At 40.0% G+C, this 16,638-nt stretch overlaps 1 non-coding gene across 1 annotated transcript; it reads left to right on the top strand.

Moving 5' to 3' along the window:
• Nucleotides 1–12,995: 12,995 nt before the first annotated feature.
• Nucleotides 12,996–13,067, top strand: Trnaq-uug (transfer RNA glutamine (anticodon UUG)). The gene has a single exon. It is a non-coding gene; the product is annotated as a tRNA-Gln (tRNA).
• Nucleotides 13,068–16,638: the final 3,571 nt, after the last annotated feature.

Below are 16,638 nucleotides of genomic sequence, written 5' to 3'. Positions count from 1 at the left end.
CACCACTACTGCCACCACCACCACTACGACACCACTAGCACCACCACCAATACTACCACCACTACCACCACCACCACTACGATACCACTAACACCACCACCATCACAACCACAACCACCTCGACACCACTAACACCACCACCATCACTACAAACACCACCACCATCACTACAAACATCACTACCACCTCCACAACCACCACTACCACCACCACCACTACCACCACCACCACTACGACACCACTAACACCACCACCATCACTACAAGCACCACTACCACCGCAAACACTACTACCACTGCCACCACCACAAACACCATCATCACCACCACCATCACTACAAACACCACCACCACGATACCACTACCACCAACACCACCACAAACACCACCACCATCACTACAAACACCACCACCACGATACCACTACCACCAACACCACCACAAACACCACCACCACTACGACACCACTAACACCACCACCATCACTACAAGCACCACTACCACCACGAACACTACTACCACTGCCACCACCATCACTACAAACACCACTACCATCATCATCATCATCACTACTAACATCAGCAGCAGCAGCACCACCACCTCCACCACCATCATTATCATCATCATCATCATCATCATCACCACAAATATCTTCACCACTATCACAACCACCATTTTACATATTACTTACTCCGATGCAAGCTACACGTGTACTATCATGGCAACTGCCACCATTCCAACCGTCATCTCACCACACACATTTGCCAACACCACAATTTCTAACACTCGACTGCCACGACCACAACATTGGCAACCACAACTACCACTACACCTACACTCTCCGCCGCTACTACAACCATCGCAGCTTCAACCACAACCACCGCTACCACCACCAATGCACTCAACACCACTACACCAACCGTACCTGCACAACCGCTGCCAACGCCACAACCATCATCATCATCATCATCATTACTATTCGTACCACTCTTACTGCAACTACTACTATCACAACCATTTATCATTAGTAACACCACCACCACCATCACCACCATCACCACCAATACCTTCATCACCAACCCCAGTCCCATCACGTCCTTCAATACCATCTGCACCACTATTATCGCGAACACCTCCACCACCACTACCACCACCACTACCACCACCACCACCACCGCCACCACCGCTACTACCACCACCACTACCACTACCACTACCACCACCACTACCACCACCACCACCACCACTACTACCACCACCACTACCATCACCACCACCACCACTACTACCCCCACCACCCCAACCCACCCCACCACCACCACCACCACCGCTAGTACCAACTCCATTAGTACGACAAACATCATACTAAGGTTTGCTCTTTCTGTTTCTACCAAAGGCAACGATACCATCACCATCACCATCACCATCACCACCACAACCTCCAACAACAACAACAACAACAACAGCAACAGAAACAACAACAACAGCAACAACGACAGCATTAATAACCGCCATTACAATTACCCATTTCTCTGACCATGATAGAAACAACAACTGCAACAACAACAACAACAACAACAACAACAACAACAACAACAACAACAACAACAACAAGAAAAACAATAACAACAACCACAGCGGCCACAAAAGCGATAACAACAAAATGTCGGCGTAATAACAGGAACATCAGCAACGCTATTTATTGGTCGAATGACTGTTACGTATTAAGACAACAGAATCAGTACAACACCTTCTCCTCCTACTCTCACTCCTACTCCTACCACAGCACCACCTCCCGTTTCTTCTTCTTCATCTTCTTCTTCATCTTCTTCTTCTTCTTCTTCTTCTTCTTCTTCTTCTTCTTCTTCTGCTTCTTCTTCTGCTTCTCCTTCTTCTTCTTCTTCTTCTTCTTCTTCTTCTTTTTTTTCTTCTTCTTCTTCTTCTTTCACTTCTTCTTCTTCTTCCTCTTCTTCTTCTTCTCCTTCTTCTTCTCCTTCTTCTTCTTCTTCTTCTTCTTCTTCTTCTTCTTCTCCTCCTCCTCCTCCTTCTTCTTCTTCTTCTTCATCATCATCATCATCACCACCACCACCACCACCACCACCACCGTCATTACCATCTTCTCCTCCCCCTGCTATCACGTTACCTCGTCACAACGACCTCTGCCATCATTATCATCACCACCACCATCACCATTTCTACTACTACTATTACTACTACTACTACTACTACTACTACTACTACTACTACTACTAATAATAATAATAATAATAATAATAATAGTAGTAGTAGTAGTAGTAGTAGTAGTGCAGTATATGCGTGCGTATATATATGTGCGTAAGGGTATGTGTATATGTGTGTATATGTGTATATCCGTGTGTGTGTGTGTATGATAGTCTCCTTTTTTGTCACAGTTGCCATTTATTTTGTTTCTTCTCTTTCCCTTTCTCCCTCTAATTTCCATCTTACCCACCCAATAATATACACTCACATATGTACATACACACATACACATATATACACATACATATACGCACACACACACACACACACACACATACCCACACATGGATTTTTGCACTCGGTCGTTTAATATACTGCACCTCAACACCACTCCCACTCCCCCGACACTGGAGCTTTCAAACTGTGTGACGTCACACTAAAAATGACCAATCAACGACGTTCTCTTTACGAATGCTGCTCGAAAATATTTACTGCTGCGAGTGAAGAAAAACTTTCGACTAAAATATTTAAAAAAGGAAGAAAAGAAGGAAGGAAGAGATGGATAGGTAGTAAGAAAGAAAGAAAGAAAGAAAGAAATAAAGAATATAATAAGCTAATTTATGTTGTCACAAGATCAATTTGTGTTGTCCTTGAACTGACCACAAGGTATTACTGGTATTTATCGTATTACAAATGAGTCAGAGAATAAAAAAAAAACAAGCAGGGACCTGATTTTAGATCTCAAAATGACGGAATTTAAGGAAGCGTTCAATATTTAGGCCGCTGAGAGGCAGCGAGCTGGCAGAAACGTTAATACGCCGGGCGAAATGCTTAGCGGTATTTCGTCTGTTTTCATGTTCTGAGTTCAAATTCCACCGAGGTCAACATTGCCTTTCATCCTTTCGGGGTCGATTAAATAAGTACCAGTTACGCACTGGGGTCAATGTAATCGACTTAATCTCTTTGTCTGTCCTTGTTTGCCTCCTCTATGTTTAGCCCCTTGTGGGCAATAAAGAAATAAGAAACGTTAGCACACCGGGCGAAATGCTTGGCGGTATTTCGTCTCTCTTTACGTTCTGAATTCAAGTTCCGACGAGGTCGATATTGCCTTTCATCCTTTCGGGGTCGATAAATTAAGTACCAGTTACGCACTGGGGTCGATGTAATCGACTTAACTCCTTTGTCCTTGTTTGCCCCCTCTGTGTTTAGCCCCTTGTGGGCAATAAAGAAATAAGAAGCATTAGCACGCTGGGCAATATATTTAGCGGTATTTCGTTCTTCTTTGCGTTCTGAGTTCAAATGCCACCGTTGTCGACATTGCCTTTCCTCCCCTCGAGGTCGATAAAATAAGTGACAGTTAAACAGAGGTCCATGTAATCGACTTACCTCCACCCATCAAAATTGTTGGCCTGTTTCAAAATTTGAAATCAATATTCAGACCGTTGCTCTGTTTATTTTTTTCGTTAAATCTGCCCTTGGAATATCTAGAAAGTCCAAACCATCATAAATATATATGATGAAGAAACTGAGGCCATGCTGGAGAACAGCCTTGAAGGGTTTAATCGAATAAATCGACACCAGAACCTCTTTTTTTAAAGTGTCTGGTACATATCCTATCGGTCTCCATGCAGAACTTCTAGGTTACGAGAACGCAAACACACCAACACCGGTTGTCGAGCAGTGGTGGGGAAGAAACATTCACATGCAAACACATACACACACGCACATTCATTAACTCATGCGCGCACGCACACACACACATACATACATATAATATGTATTTACGATGGGCTTCTTTCAGTTTCCGTCTACCAGATCCACTCGCATGGCTTTGGTCAGCCTGAAGCTATACAAGAAGACATCCAAGGTGCCACGCTGTGGGACTGAACCCGAAACCATGCAGTTAGGAAGCAAAATTCTTGCCACAGAACCATGCCTGCGCCTTAGTAAATTCAAAATCTTTGAATCTAGAACTTAAAAGGACAATATGTAATGCTGTTCATCATTTAATCTGGTGTTGAAATAATTTCTCCTAAATCGATCCTTAAGATACCGCTTTTTGTATTTAGTTTGCAAGGGAGAGTCCTTATGCCAACATTATTACCACATGCATTAGTCCAATTCCACTACTTTAGTATTAGTCGATTGGTTAAATATTCAACTAATTAGTCGATTGTTTGTTTAACATGCACGCACACGCACGCAACAGGGTCTCAGAGAGACAAAACACGGCCTCCGTATCGGACCAATAGAAAAGTCATTGAAAAGGTTGCAAATAGAAACGAAAGAGCTTTGACAAGAAAAGAAAAAGCAGATAAACAAAACAAGCGACTTACTGTTTAACCAAGTTAAACAAACAATCGATTAGTTAGATATTTAACCAATTGACTAATAATAAAGGAGTGGAATTGAACCAGCGCGTGTGTTAATGTTGGCCTAATGACTCTCCCTAGACACAACAAAAAATCCTTATGATATTAAAAAAATTATTTGAAACATGGCCGCCTGTCACTCAGCCTTCATAAAATATATCACAGTGCGTAAGAAAAAAACCATGCAGATGTTATCAAAGTCAGAATCTACTAATTATAACTGCGATTATTTGCTTCACACACCCACGTTTATTTTTCCTTCTATTTCAAGATTCATCTCGAGTTTCATCTATGTAAAATAATTTCTCCAAAATACCTCCTCATACGAAGTGATGAAGGTATTTAAGTACAGAGCTCCATTTTTTTTTTAAATATATATTTCCTTATACGTATATTATAAAATGCTCACTCCCTCTCTCTCTCTCTCTCACTCTCTCTCACACACACACACACACACACACTTTATATGTGAGTGTATGAGCATAAGTGTGTATGTATGTTTGTGAATACACGTATGAATGGATATATGTATGCATGTATATATTTAGCACATGTATCTATATCTATCTATATGTGTGTGTGCATGTACGTAAGTACGCACGTGTGCATGTATATATATATATATATATATATATATATATATGTATGTATATATATATGTATGTATATATATATATATATATATATATATATATATATATATATATATATACATAATTATATATATATATATATATATATATATATATATATATATATATATGTATGTATGTGTATATATATATATATAAAGTGAAAACAAGCATATATATATATATATATATATATATATATATATATATATATATATATACATATATATACATATATGTATATTTATATATATATATATATATATATATATATATATATATGTTAATTCTCTAAATGAAGTATTAACAGTAATATCTCACTCTTACTCTCTACACTCTTACTCTCCTACTCTCTACACTCTTACTCTCTTACTCTCTCACCCTTACTCTCTCACTCTCTTCCCCTCTCTCTCACTCTCTTTCTCTTCCTTTCTTCTTCCCCCCATACCCCTCTTCCCTCTCTCTCACTCTCTTTCTCTTCCTCTCTTTCTCCCCCCATACCCACCTTCCCCTCTTTCTCCCCCCCCCATACCCACCTTCCCCCTCTCTCAATCCCCCTTCCCTCTCTTATACCCACCCTCTCTCCTCTCTTCCTCTCCCCTCCCATACCCATCTTCCCCCTCTCTTACATCCACCTTCCCCTTCTCCCTCCTCGTCAACACCCCCTCATAAGCTCATCCCACCACACCCCAACACACTCCTACTCTACCTTCCCACTCCACCCCATCCAATTCCTTACACCCACCACCCACCCCTACCCACATACCCCACCCTACCCACATACCCCTACCTCTACCCCACACTCCACCCATGTCTTCCCCACCTCCCAACACCCTCACATCACACCACACCAATACCCTTGCATCACACCACGCACACCACACCAATACCCTCGCATCACACCACGCACACACTACAACTGACCAACTACTTTCTTCCTTTCTCCCTTCCCCCATTTTCACACTACATACGTCAAGATCACCAGCAGTCTACCTCCCACACACAGCCCCTCGTTCCCGATCACCGTTTGTTATCTCCCCCTTTCTTAGCTCTCCTGAAATAAGAATTTCTAACTTCCGGTCAGTCATTGTTATGATCGGCCATTATTATGATTGACCGTTGACTGAACACTATTCAATTTTTTTTCTCCGTGTTTTTCTCCTTGTCTCCGTATTCTTTCTGTTGAAGAGCGTAGCTCGAAACGTCAAAGACTTTCCGTATTCCCGAGCGTCATACTAATATATACTTTTGTTATTTACACCACCTGTCCTCGTCTGTTGTTATTTTTTGTATATTCTCCCATATATATATACATGCACAGATGCTTGTAAACAAACACACACACAAACACGTATACTACGGCGTGCGATAGTGGGTGTGATGTGTTACTCATCAAAAATTCGTACATTCGCTCCCTGGGTCAAGTCAGAAAGTACTGGGAATGTGTCTATGTCTAGTCGTCACTACATACGCACATAAGACAACAAATGTAAGCATGATATATGCTACCGAGTGTATTTGTGTGTGTACACTCATACGCATATACACACATATACACATAGATATGTATGCATACCCTCTTTTATACTCTTTTACTTGTTTCAGTCATTTGACTGCGGCCATGCTGGAGCACCGCCTTTAGTCGAGCAAATCGACCCCAGGACTTATTCTTTGGAAGCCTAGTACTTATTCTATCGGTCTCTTTTGCCGAACCGCTAAGTTACTGGGACCTAAACACACCAGCATCGGTTGTCAAGCGATGTTGGTGGGACAAACACAGACACACAAACATACATATAAATATATATACATATATACGACGCGCTTCTTTCAGTTTCTGTCTACCAAATCCACTCACAAAGCTTTAATCGGCCCGAGGCTATAGAAGAAGACACATGCCCAAGGTGCCATGTGGTTGGTAAGCAAGTTACTTACCATACAGCCACCCCTGCGCCTACGCATGTTCAATTCTATTTTTAATTATTTGAAGTCTTCCTGCAAAGAAAGAAGAAAATTGTTTCTCCCAAAGATACGATCCTCCGTCGTTTGAAATGTAGATAGCAAAGACAAATACAAATTTTGAATTTGAGAAAAATCTTGCATATCTTTGTTGTTCCACTTACAGATTGTATTTGCACTTTCAGATTGTATTTTTATTAAAACCCAAGCTTGTCCAGGTATTTATCATTCAAAGATTTACTCATGAAACCTAGTGCACCAGTTATCATTGGTATATATTATTGCACTTTCTTATTGATGAGTGATGAGCGTATCTGTGTGCGCATGCGCATGCATACCAGATTGTATCTGCATATAAGAAATGAGGTACATGTATAAAATGCTAAAGAGCAAGGATAAACACTACTGAAGATTCGTGACCATCGACCGGATGGTTGTGCTAATGATGCTTGCTGAGACAGAAATAAACGCATTCATAGATACACACACGCAAGACATATATATATTTATATATTTGTATATAGACATATATACATTTGTGTGTGTGTGTGTGTGTGTGTGTGTGTGTGTGTGTGTGTGTATGTGTGTGTGTGTGTGTGTGTGTAAACACAAAAAATATTGATAACCTATTATCGGTAGTGACGTTGATGAAAAGGTAACCAATTTAGAAGGCGGAACGTTAACAGTAAAAAGAAAGACAGAAATATGTAAGGAAATGTTGTTGGCACTCCGTCGCTTACGACGACGAGGGAACAGCCTGCTCGTGAAATTAACGTGCAAGTGGCTGAGCACTCCACAGACACGTGTACCCTTAACGTAGTTCTCGGGGATATTCAGCGAGATAAGGCTGACCCTTTGAATTACAGGCAAAACAGAAACAAGAGATAAGAGTGAAAGTTGTGGTGAAAGAGTACAGCAGGGTCCGCCACCATCCCTTGCCGGAGCCTCGTGGAGCTTTAGGTGTTTTCGCTCAATAAACACTCAGAACGCCCAGTCTGGGAATCGAAACCGCGATCCTATGACCGCGAGTCCGCTGCCCTAGCCATTGGGTCATTGCGCCTCCGTAAAGAAATAAAACTAAAGCTTAAGAATAAGCTACTACTCATCGCCATAGTAAAAGACCGCCATGTTTGTGACGCAGCAAATGATAAAACAACATAATCTAAACGTTAACCGAATTATTGTTAAGTTATAAGTAAAATTTCAAGCTGATTATGTCATAATTCTATTTTCATTAGCATGTCATATTTACAATAAACACATCATACAATATAGTATTAAAATCGCAGACAGGAATACATGTACAATCTGTAATGAACACATAATTCGACGCTGTTATAAAGTAGATTGTTTATTTATATTATATTTATCAGCGGTCATACACATGTTCGAGGTATTATTCGTATCCTCCTTTTTACTCGATGTTTGCTCAGCATTTTTGTTCTGTTGCTTAACTTTATCGCCTGTTTCTTATCTTTTGTTTTTTAAACCGCATTCGCTTTCATTACACACATACATACATACATACATACATGAACACATATATACATACATACACGTGCATACAAGCATGCATGTACACATGTGTAGAAAGAGAAGGAAAGAGAGTAAGGACAGAAAGAGAGTAAGGACAGAAAGAGAGAGAAAGAGTGAGGGACAGAGGGCGAGAGAGAAAGAGTGAGGGACAGAGGGCGAGAGGGAGACAGAGAGACAGAGATGTCGATTTGTTTTGAGAGGGTTCCCTGTACCCAATATTTCTTTTTGCCTTCGGTGAAAGATATTTAGGGTGAAGCCCAGTTATTCTATGTTTTTTGGATTATTCGAATTCGGGTTACATTGAAGCTATCGTATTTATAGATACAAATATGCGTGCGTGTCAGAGTTTATGTGTGTATGTGTATGAATATATGTGCATGCATGTGTGTGTATGTTTATATATATATATATATATATATATATATATATATATATATATATATATATACGAGTGACAAACGAAAGAAGGGCACTCGACACATTTATTGGGGATTACATGTATGGATCAAAACAGTTTGATTCGAACTCCTTAGTACTCTGAGTTTCAAGCGTGTCGCTAGTCTTCAGCCATTAGAGTCAGAATAAGAGATCGATTGAAGAGAGTCAATGTTTACTAGTGGACGTTAGCCTGCGATTGATCGAGAAAAGTCATGTGGTATCGCAGTTTGATGTTGGTATTTCAGTAACAAACAGGAAGGTCTGCTAAGCTTAAACCAGGTGATAGATAGATAGATAGATAGATAGATAGATAGATAGATAGATAGATAGATAGATAGATAGATAGATATTGGTTTGTCTGCAAAAGGCGGCGAACAAGCAGGATCGTTAGCCCGTTATACCAGTTCACTCAGCTGTAGAAATGAGTTGCGACGTCACAGGTGCCAAGCTGTATCGACATTTGCCTTTCCCTTGGATAACATCGGTGGCATGGAGAAAGGAGACTTGTATACATGGGCGACTGCTGGTCTTCCATAAACAACCTTGCCCGGACTTGTCCCATGGAGGGGAACTTTCTAGGTGCAATCCCACGGTCATTCATGACAGAAGGGAGTCTTTACTCATTACCTTATATATATATATATATATATGTGTGTGTGTGTGTGTGTGTGTGTGTGTGTGTGTGTGCGTGTGTGTGTGCGTGTGCGTGTGTGTGTGTGCGTGTGTGTGTTTGTGTGTGTGTGTGCGTGCGCGTGTGCGTGTGTACAGTTTATAGTCTTACATCTATACACCGATAATATGCACTTGTACTTACAGGAGTATATGTAAGTATATTTACGTCAATGTGACAAGTTTTATCAGTAATAAAACAAAATTTGCCACAAAACTTATACCATTTTGTGACAAGTAGTCACAGATGTAAACATCTATTCATTAAAGAAAGAATAATTTGCTCCATCATACAGTGACTATTTTTAAGTTGATAACGAAATTAAAGTTGATAACGTAATTGAGACTGACGGTACCGAAAGTGAGTCTGAATATGACTAATTTTAGATTGACTTTGACGAGGTTGGTAATGTCGAAATCGAGAATGACACACTGTTGTAATTATATCTAATATAAGTAAGAGGGCTGGGATTTTGTGGGGAGGGTTTTCATCAATGCTATTGGCCCTAATACTTAACAAAAACTTTTCTCATAGATACAACAAAACGATGAAAGGCAAAGTTGACCTTGACGGAATCTGGACTCAGAACATTGGAAATAGGAAGAAATACAGTCACGTTTTTTTTTTTTTCGCTGACGCTCAAACAATTTTTTTCCAGCTCTCCGCCCTCATTGTTGTTGGGGGCACTCCGTCGCTTACGACGTCGAGGGTTCCAGTTGAACCGATCAACGGAACAGCCTGCTCATGAGATTAACGTGCAAGTGACTGAGCACTCCACAGACACGTGTACCTTTAACGTAGTTCTCGGGGAGATTCAGCGTGACACAGTGTGACAAGGCTGACCCTTTGAATTACAGGCACAAGAGAAACAGAAAGTAAGAGTGAGAGAAAGTTGTGGTGGAAGAGTACAGCAGGATTTGCACGCTGAACATAAACAGCCGAAAAAAATTACTGCAAAATATTTCTTCTGATGCTCTAACGATTCTACCAGCACATCACCTTTATTGTTTTTTTTTTTTGGGTGGGGGTGGGGGTCTGATGTAGGCAAAATACGATCAGTTTTGATGGAAGGGATTTAGTCGATACCATCGGCCGTAGTACTTGACTGGTACATTATTTTATCAAAACACGGAGAAATGAAAGTTTAAGTTGACACCAGCCAGATTCGAACTCAGAACTCAAAGAGCTGAAATAATTTGTGCTTTAGGCAGAAGGCCAGCATTTTCGAGGAGAGTAGATTAGTTGATACTGTCGATCTCAGTACTTGACTGGTACTTTATTTTACTTTTACTCCGATCCTGAAGGGATTAATGGTCACTGCGACAGGGTTCGAACCCAGAAGATAAGGTGTCGGAGGACATACCCCAAATCATTATTACCGATGCTCTTAACAAACTAATCAATACACCGTCCAGTTTGTTCTTTATTTTTAGCTTCTTCACATACATCATTTTTACTCACAGACAGGAAACGTTAAAGGCTTAAAGTGCTTACTATGACATGTGGGGATGAATGAGACAAAGCAATACAAATGTAGAGTGTGACTCAGGGATGTTATACAAAAGGACACTTAAAATATTTGCCTGAAACTAAGGACGTACATATATATATATATATATATATAACTTTCAAGAAAATACCCAACTAAGACAAGATATTATTTTTAAAATTACCATATGAAAATTGGGGGGGGGGGGTTGCCCACGCATGAACGTACGCACGTGCGGATGAGAACCTACTGCTTCGACTGAGTGAGAGCACCTACGTCTCTAGCTGTTTGCCTCTGGTTGTACTGAAAAAGGTGCACCCGAAAGTACCCATTAACATTTTTTTTGCGTGTGGGACGAAACAAAAAATATACCACGCCTCGAGTATTCCTGCTTCAGCATGTGATAAACTTCTGCTGACATTTTAAACAAATGTCTATCTTTCCTATATTCTGGCCGTATTTCCTTTGTACCATGAAGTAAAATAGTCATCTCTTTTATCTCTCGGTCAAAGCGATACTGGTTCGTGCATCGAACGACTGACAATTATATGCAGTTTTTTGTCGGCTTGTTTCGTTTTGCATATCCTAGGATCAAAGTCCAGTAATAATCCCTTCCTCTCTAGCCTCCATCACCTCCCTATCTGCACAAGAAAATGGAGTGGGTGCTATTGGTTGGTTGGGAAGGGTAGTGCTCGCGCTCGTCGGTTTTTGGAATCAAGTACAAGACAGGTTCTCCGCCCCGCGTAGAACTTGAATCAGTACTGCTTGTTGCTGTCATAGACAGCTCTCCTTCTCCATATCCGACTCTGTCACCGCTGGCCTGGGTTAGAGTAAACGGTCTATTAGCCTTTCGGTTATCTTCTGGCCCAGAGAGAAGGATGACCCACAGTAAATTCTCTATACTTCTCTGTCCTCCTGTGTTTATTGTTTCGGTGGGCTGAGAACCTTCAAGTGGCTTTTGCTATTATGTGTTGCAACTCTGTTTCCTGTCCTGCACTACCCGTCTCATCGTCTCTCTTTCTGCACCAACGACTGGAAATAGTTCTGATATGAGCTTGTATTGTTCTGGATTCATAAAGACTTGTATGATCCTTGGGACCCTGCCCAGCATCAAATCATTCTTCATCAGCTCAGCTTTCCCTATCGGCCCTGATATGTCAAGAAGGTGAATACAAACCAAAACCTAACGTCGTTATTAACAGCCTTAGCCTTGCTCCTTATATTTCTGTGCACCAGGAATTGTGGTACAACTATATGGGCAATTGTTTATCTCACCTGATAGGCTTCTTTGCTTACTTCGTCGTCAACCCCGGAAAGTACACAAATAGATCCGAACACTAACTTGGGTCAACTGAAGTAACATTCTCCCAATGTCGGCCAGTGCAACTTACGACAGCAGTTTCGTTGCTTCAAAGAATGTATTGTGCCCTTCCGTGAAAAGTTATAGCGTATTCTTTGGATACATAACTTTGCTATTCTGATTTCATTTGTTCGAAATCCCTCATATAAAATGTTTGTGTGTTACAAGTATCTCTGCTAGTAGGTAATAAATTCACCATTCTTTAAATTCCATTACATCAATATCTTTTCTATGTTTAACAGTTGACAAAGAAATAGTTTGTTTGTTTTGTTTTTTTAATATTCATTTATGTGGTTGCTAGAAGTGTGTAGGTATTAGCTGGTCTCATGGTGTAATGGTTAGCACTCTGGACTTTGAATCCAGTGATCCGAGTTCAAGTCTCGGTGAGACCTACAGCTTACTTTTTTTTTTTTTTTTTTTTCAAGGTGGTGCTCCAGTATGGTTAAGTTGAATGACTGAAACAAGTAAAAGATTTTACAGTATTTTAATGCATTCTACGTTGGCGCAACGTATTATTTTGTTCTTGTTGTTGCTGTAGACATCATTATTTGCAAATCTCTGGAGGGAAAACCAAAATGTTGAAAAGTAGCCTGTTTTCCTCATTTATTTTGGTCAAATTGAACTCCAAACTTGTTCAGTATTTTCTGTGTTATGTCGAACCATATGAAAGGAAACTTTGTATCCACTTTGGTAATGATAAATATCTAAATTTACAAAGATATTGTGAGCTACTAAGAAAAGTGTTTAAATAGGTCGAGAGTGAATAATACTCCTTTCAATTATATGCACAAGGCCTGGAATTTATAGGGAAAAAGGAATATTCGATTACATTGACCCCAGCACGTGAATAGTATTTAATTTATCGATCCCGAGGGGATGAAAGGCAAAGTCGACCTCAGAACGTAAGGACGGACGAAATACTGCAAAGCATTTCATCCGGCTTGGTAACGATTCTGCCAGCTCACCGCCTTAAATAATAATAATAATAATAATAATAATAATAATAATAATAATAATAATAATAATAATAATACTTTCTACTATAAGCACAAGGCAAGAAGAAGAAGAAGAAGAAGAAGAAGAAGAAGAAGAAGAAGAAGAAGAAGAAGAAGAAGAAGAAGAAGGGTCATTTGAATAGGAAATGAGTAAGTAAGGTTGTGAGTAAGAGCAAGTCTAGTGTGAAGAAGTGTGTCGGACATTATTAATAGGTGTCTGCTGTTGCGAAATAATGTTATTGTCGTAAGAAGTCAAACCGTAATTTTGTAGGTGGTGATTGTCTGCTTGAAATGCCCATAATTAATAGCCACCCACACTGACCACTTGAAGACCAGCAGTTTAAAGATGACTTCAATATATTATCAATAAATTAACGAAGGATAAACTTTTACTTGCGATTCTGTATCATTGAGAAATCGCTGCGGTTTGCTTGCATGTGTGTGTGAGCATGTGTGTGAGCATGTGTATGTTTGTGTGTATATGGATGTGCGTGTATGTATGTACGTTCATCTCTCTATATATATACATGTATCTATATGTGTGTGTATATGTGTCTGTTTGTATATCTGTATCTGTCTCCGTCCATATATATATGTATGTATGTATATGTATATATATATATATATATATATATATGTGTGTGTGCGTGTGTGTGTGTGTGTGTGTTTGTGTATGTGTGTGTGTGTGTGTGTCTGTGTGTATATATACATACATATATATATATATATATATATATATATATATATATATATATATATATATATATATGCATAAGAGCGTTGTAGATCGCTTGAAGCATTGTAATATCTCTATTTACCTTTTCTCAATATATACATTATATATATATAAATATATGTATAGATTCATATATATATATATATATATATATATATATATATATATATATATATATATGTGTTGTTTTCCTGTCTTGTTTTTTGTCCGCCACTACATTCCTCCATGGCTAGATTTAATTTGCGTATACAAATTTAATCTGCGACCCATGGGACGAGCCGTTTTAGCGATGCGTCCTGCCCAAGCTCGTCGAAACGCCGGTGTTAAAACGTGGGTGGCTGATGAAGGAGAATGTTCTCTATGTGGCTCGTGTGTTCTCGTCTACGTTTGTTTGCAATGTCCTGTACCCAGATATGCACCTATACATACAGGTGGATGTCGGTATGCACATACCTGTACGTATATATGCATATACTCATTTACTATTTGTTTTTACATGATTGAACGCAGCGTCTTCCAAATGTAAGTAGTTTTCGTAACTCATATCCTCCGACGCTACTCTATCTCTTTCTCTTTCCTTCCCCCCCCCCCCTCGTTCTTCCTCTGTACTACTACGTATCTCGCTTTACCCCTCTCGTTCTTCCTCTGTTACTACTACGTATCTCTTTTTGCCCCTCGTATTTCCTCTCTTTCTCTTTTCCTCTCGTTGCTCACCTATTCTTCTACTTCCTCCCTCTGTTTCTCCCTCTACCACTCTCTCTCTTCCCTTTACACCGGCATGGTCACATGCTTCCGGTCAATAATCCTTTCCTTCCTTGGCTTTCGCCAAGCAACGCACGCACCACTTTGTCCCTCTCGGGTCCGTGCCTCATCGCGTTCATACACACATAATTTTTCTCGTCTGGCCGTAAAGCCTTTTCTGTTTGTTTTCCTGTCTTGTTTTTTGTCCGCCACTACATTCCTCCATGGCTAGATTTAATTTGCGTATACAAATTTAATCTGCGATCCATGGGACGAGCCGTTTTAGCGATGCGTCCTGCCCAAGCTCGTCGAAACGCCGGTGTTAAAACGTGGGTGGCTGATGAAGGAGAATGTTCTCTATGTGGCTCGTGTGTTCTCGTCTACGTTTGTTTGCAATGTCCTGTACCCAGATATGCACCTATACATATAGGTGGATGTCGGTATGCACATACCTGTACGTATATATGCATATACTCGTTTACTATTTGTTTATATATATATATATATATATATATATATATATATATATATATGTATGTATATATATATATATATATATGTATGTATCCACACACATTCTCTCATACACACACATACACTCTTTTACTTACAAAGTCGTCCCCGGCGGGATTTGAAATCAGAACGTTAAAGACGAACGAAATGTCGCTAAGGATTTTCCCGGCGCCCAAACAACAGCCCTTTTATATTCTCTCTCCCTCATTGTTGCTTCTTAATACATATTACTTATTGTACTCTGTTACATACGACATACCTTAATGTTCTGCTTCTGTTACTTCAAAGACAAAACTCATGCGTTACCCTTTCAAACAGAACTATTTGATCTACTTCACCTATGTTCTGTCGGCTATACCTGTTATTCAAAGGACCAGCCTTGTCACATTCTGTATCACGCTGAATCTTCTTGAGACCTACGTCAAGAGTAGGTGTGCCTGTGGAGTGCTCAGCCACTTGCACGCTAATTTCACGCGCAGGCTGTTCCGTTGATCGGATCAGCTAGAACCCTCGTCGTCGTAACCGACGGAGTTTCAGTTATGGTCGGCCCGAGGCTATATAGAAGACACTTGCCCAAAGTGCCACGTGCCATATATATATATATATATATATATATATATATATATATATATATATATATATATAGAGAGAGAGAGAGAGAGAGAGAGAGAGAGAGATTTATGTATGTGTCAATATGTGTGTATTAATATACGTATGTATGAAAGTGAGATTATCTTCTCCCGACAGCGCTTAATTTATTTGCGTCTTTTTAACTTACCATCATGTTTTTCTTTTTCCTATCACTTCCTCTCTCATACCTACTGATCTTCATCACTCTCACCTTGCACACTTATGTCTTTCACCCTCCTCATCATCTCTGCACCTACTTTTCTTTGTTCTGCCTCCATTCCTCCTGTTACACTTTCGCGGGACAGATTGTTGCTGGCACTCCGTCGTTTACGACGGCGAGGATTCCAG

The sequence above is a fragment of the Octopus bimaculoides genome, chromosome 5 (genome assembly GCF_046866305.1).
Source record: "Octopus bimaculoides isolate indiv1 chromosome 5, ASM4686630v1, whole genome shotgun sequence".
NCBI lineage: Eukaryota > Metazoa > Mollusca > Cephalopoda > Octopoda > Octopodidae > Octopus > Octopus bimaculoides.
The sequence above is the reverse complement of the archived record's forward strand: the minus strand, read 5'-3'. Positions and strand labels throughout refer to the sequence as shown.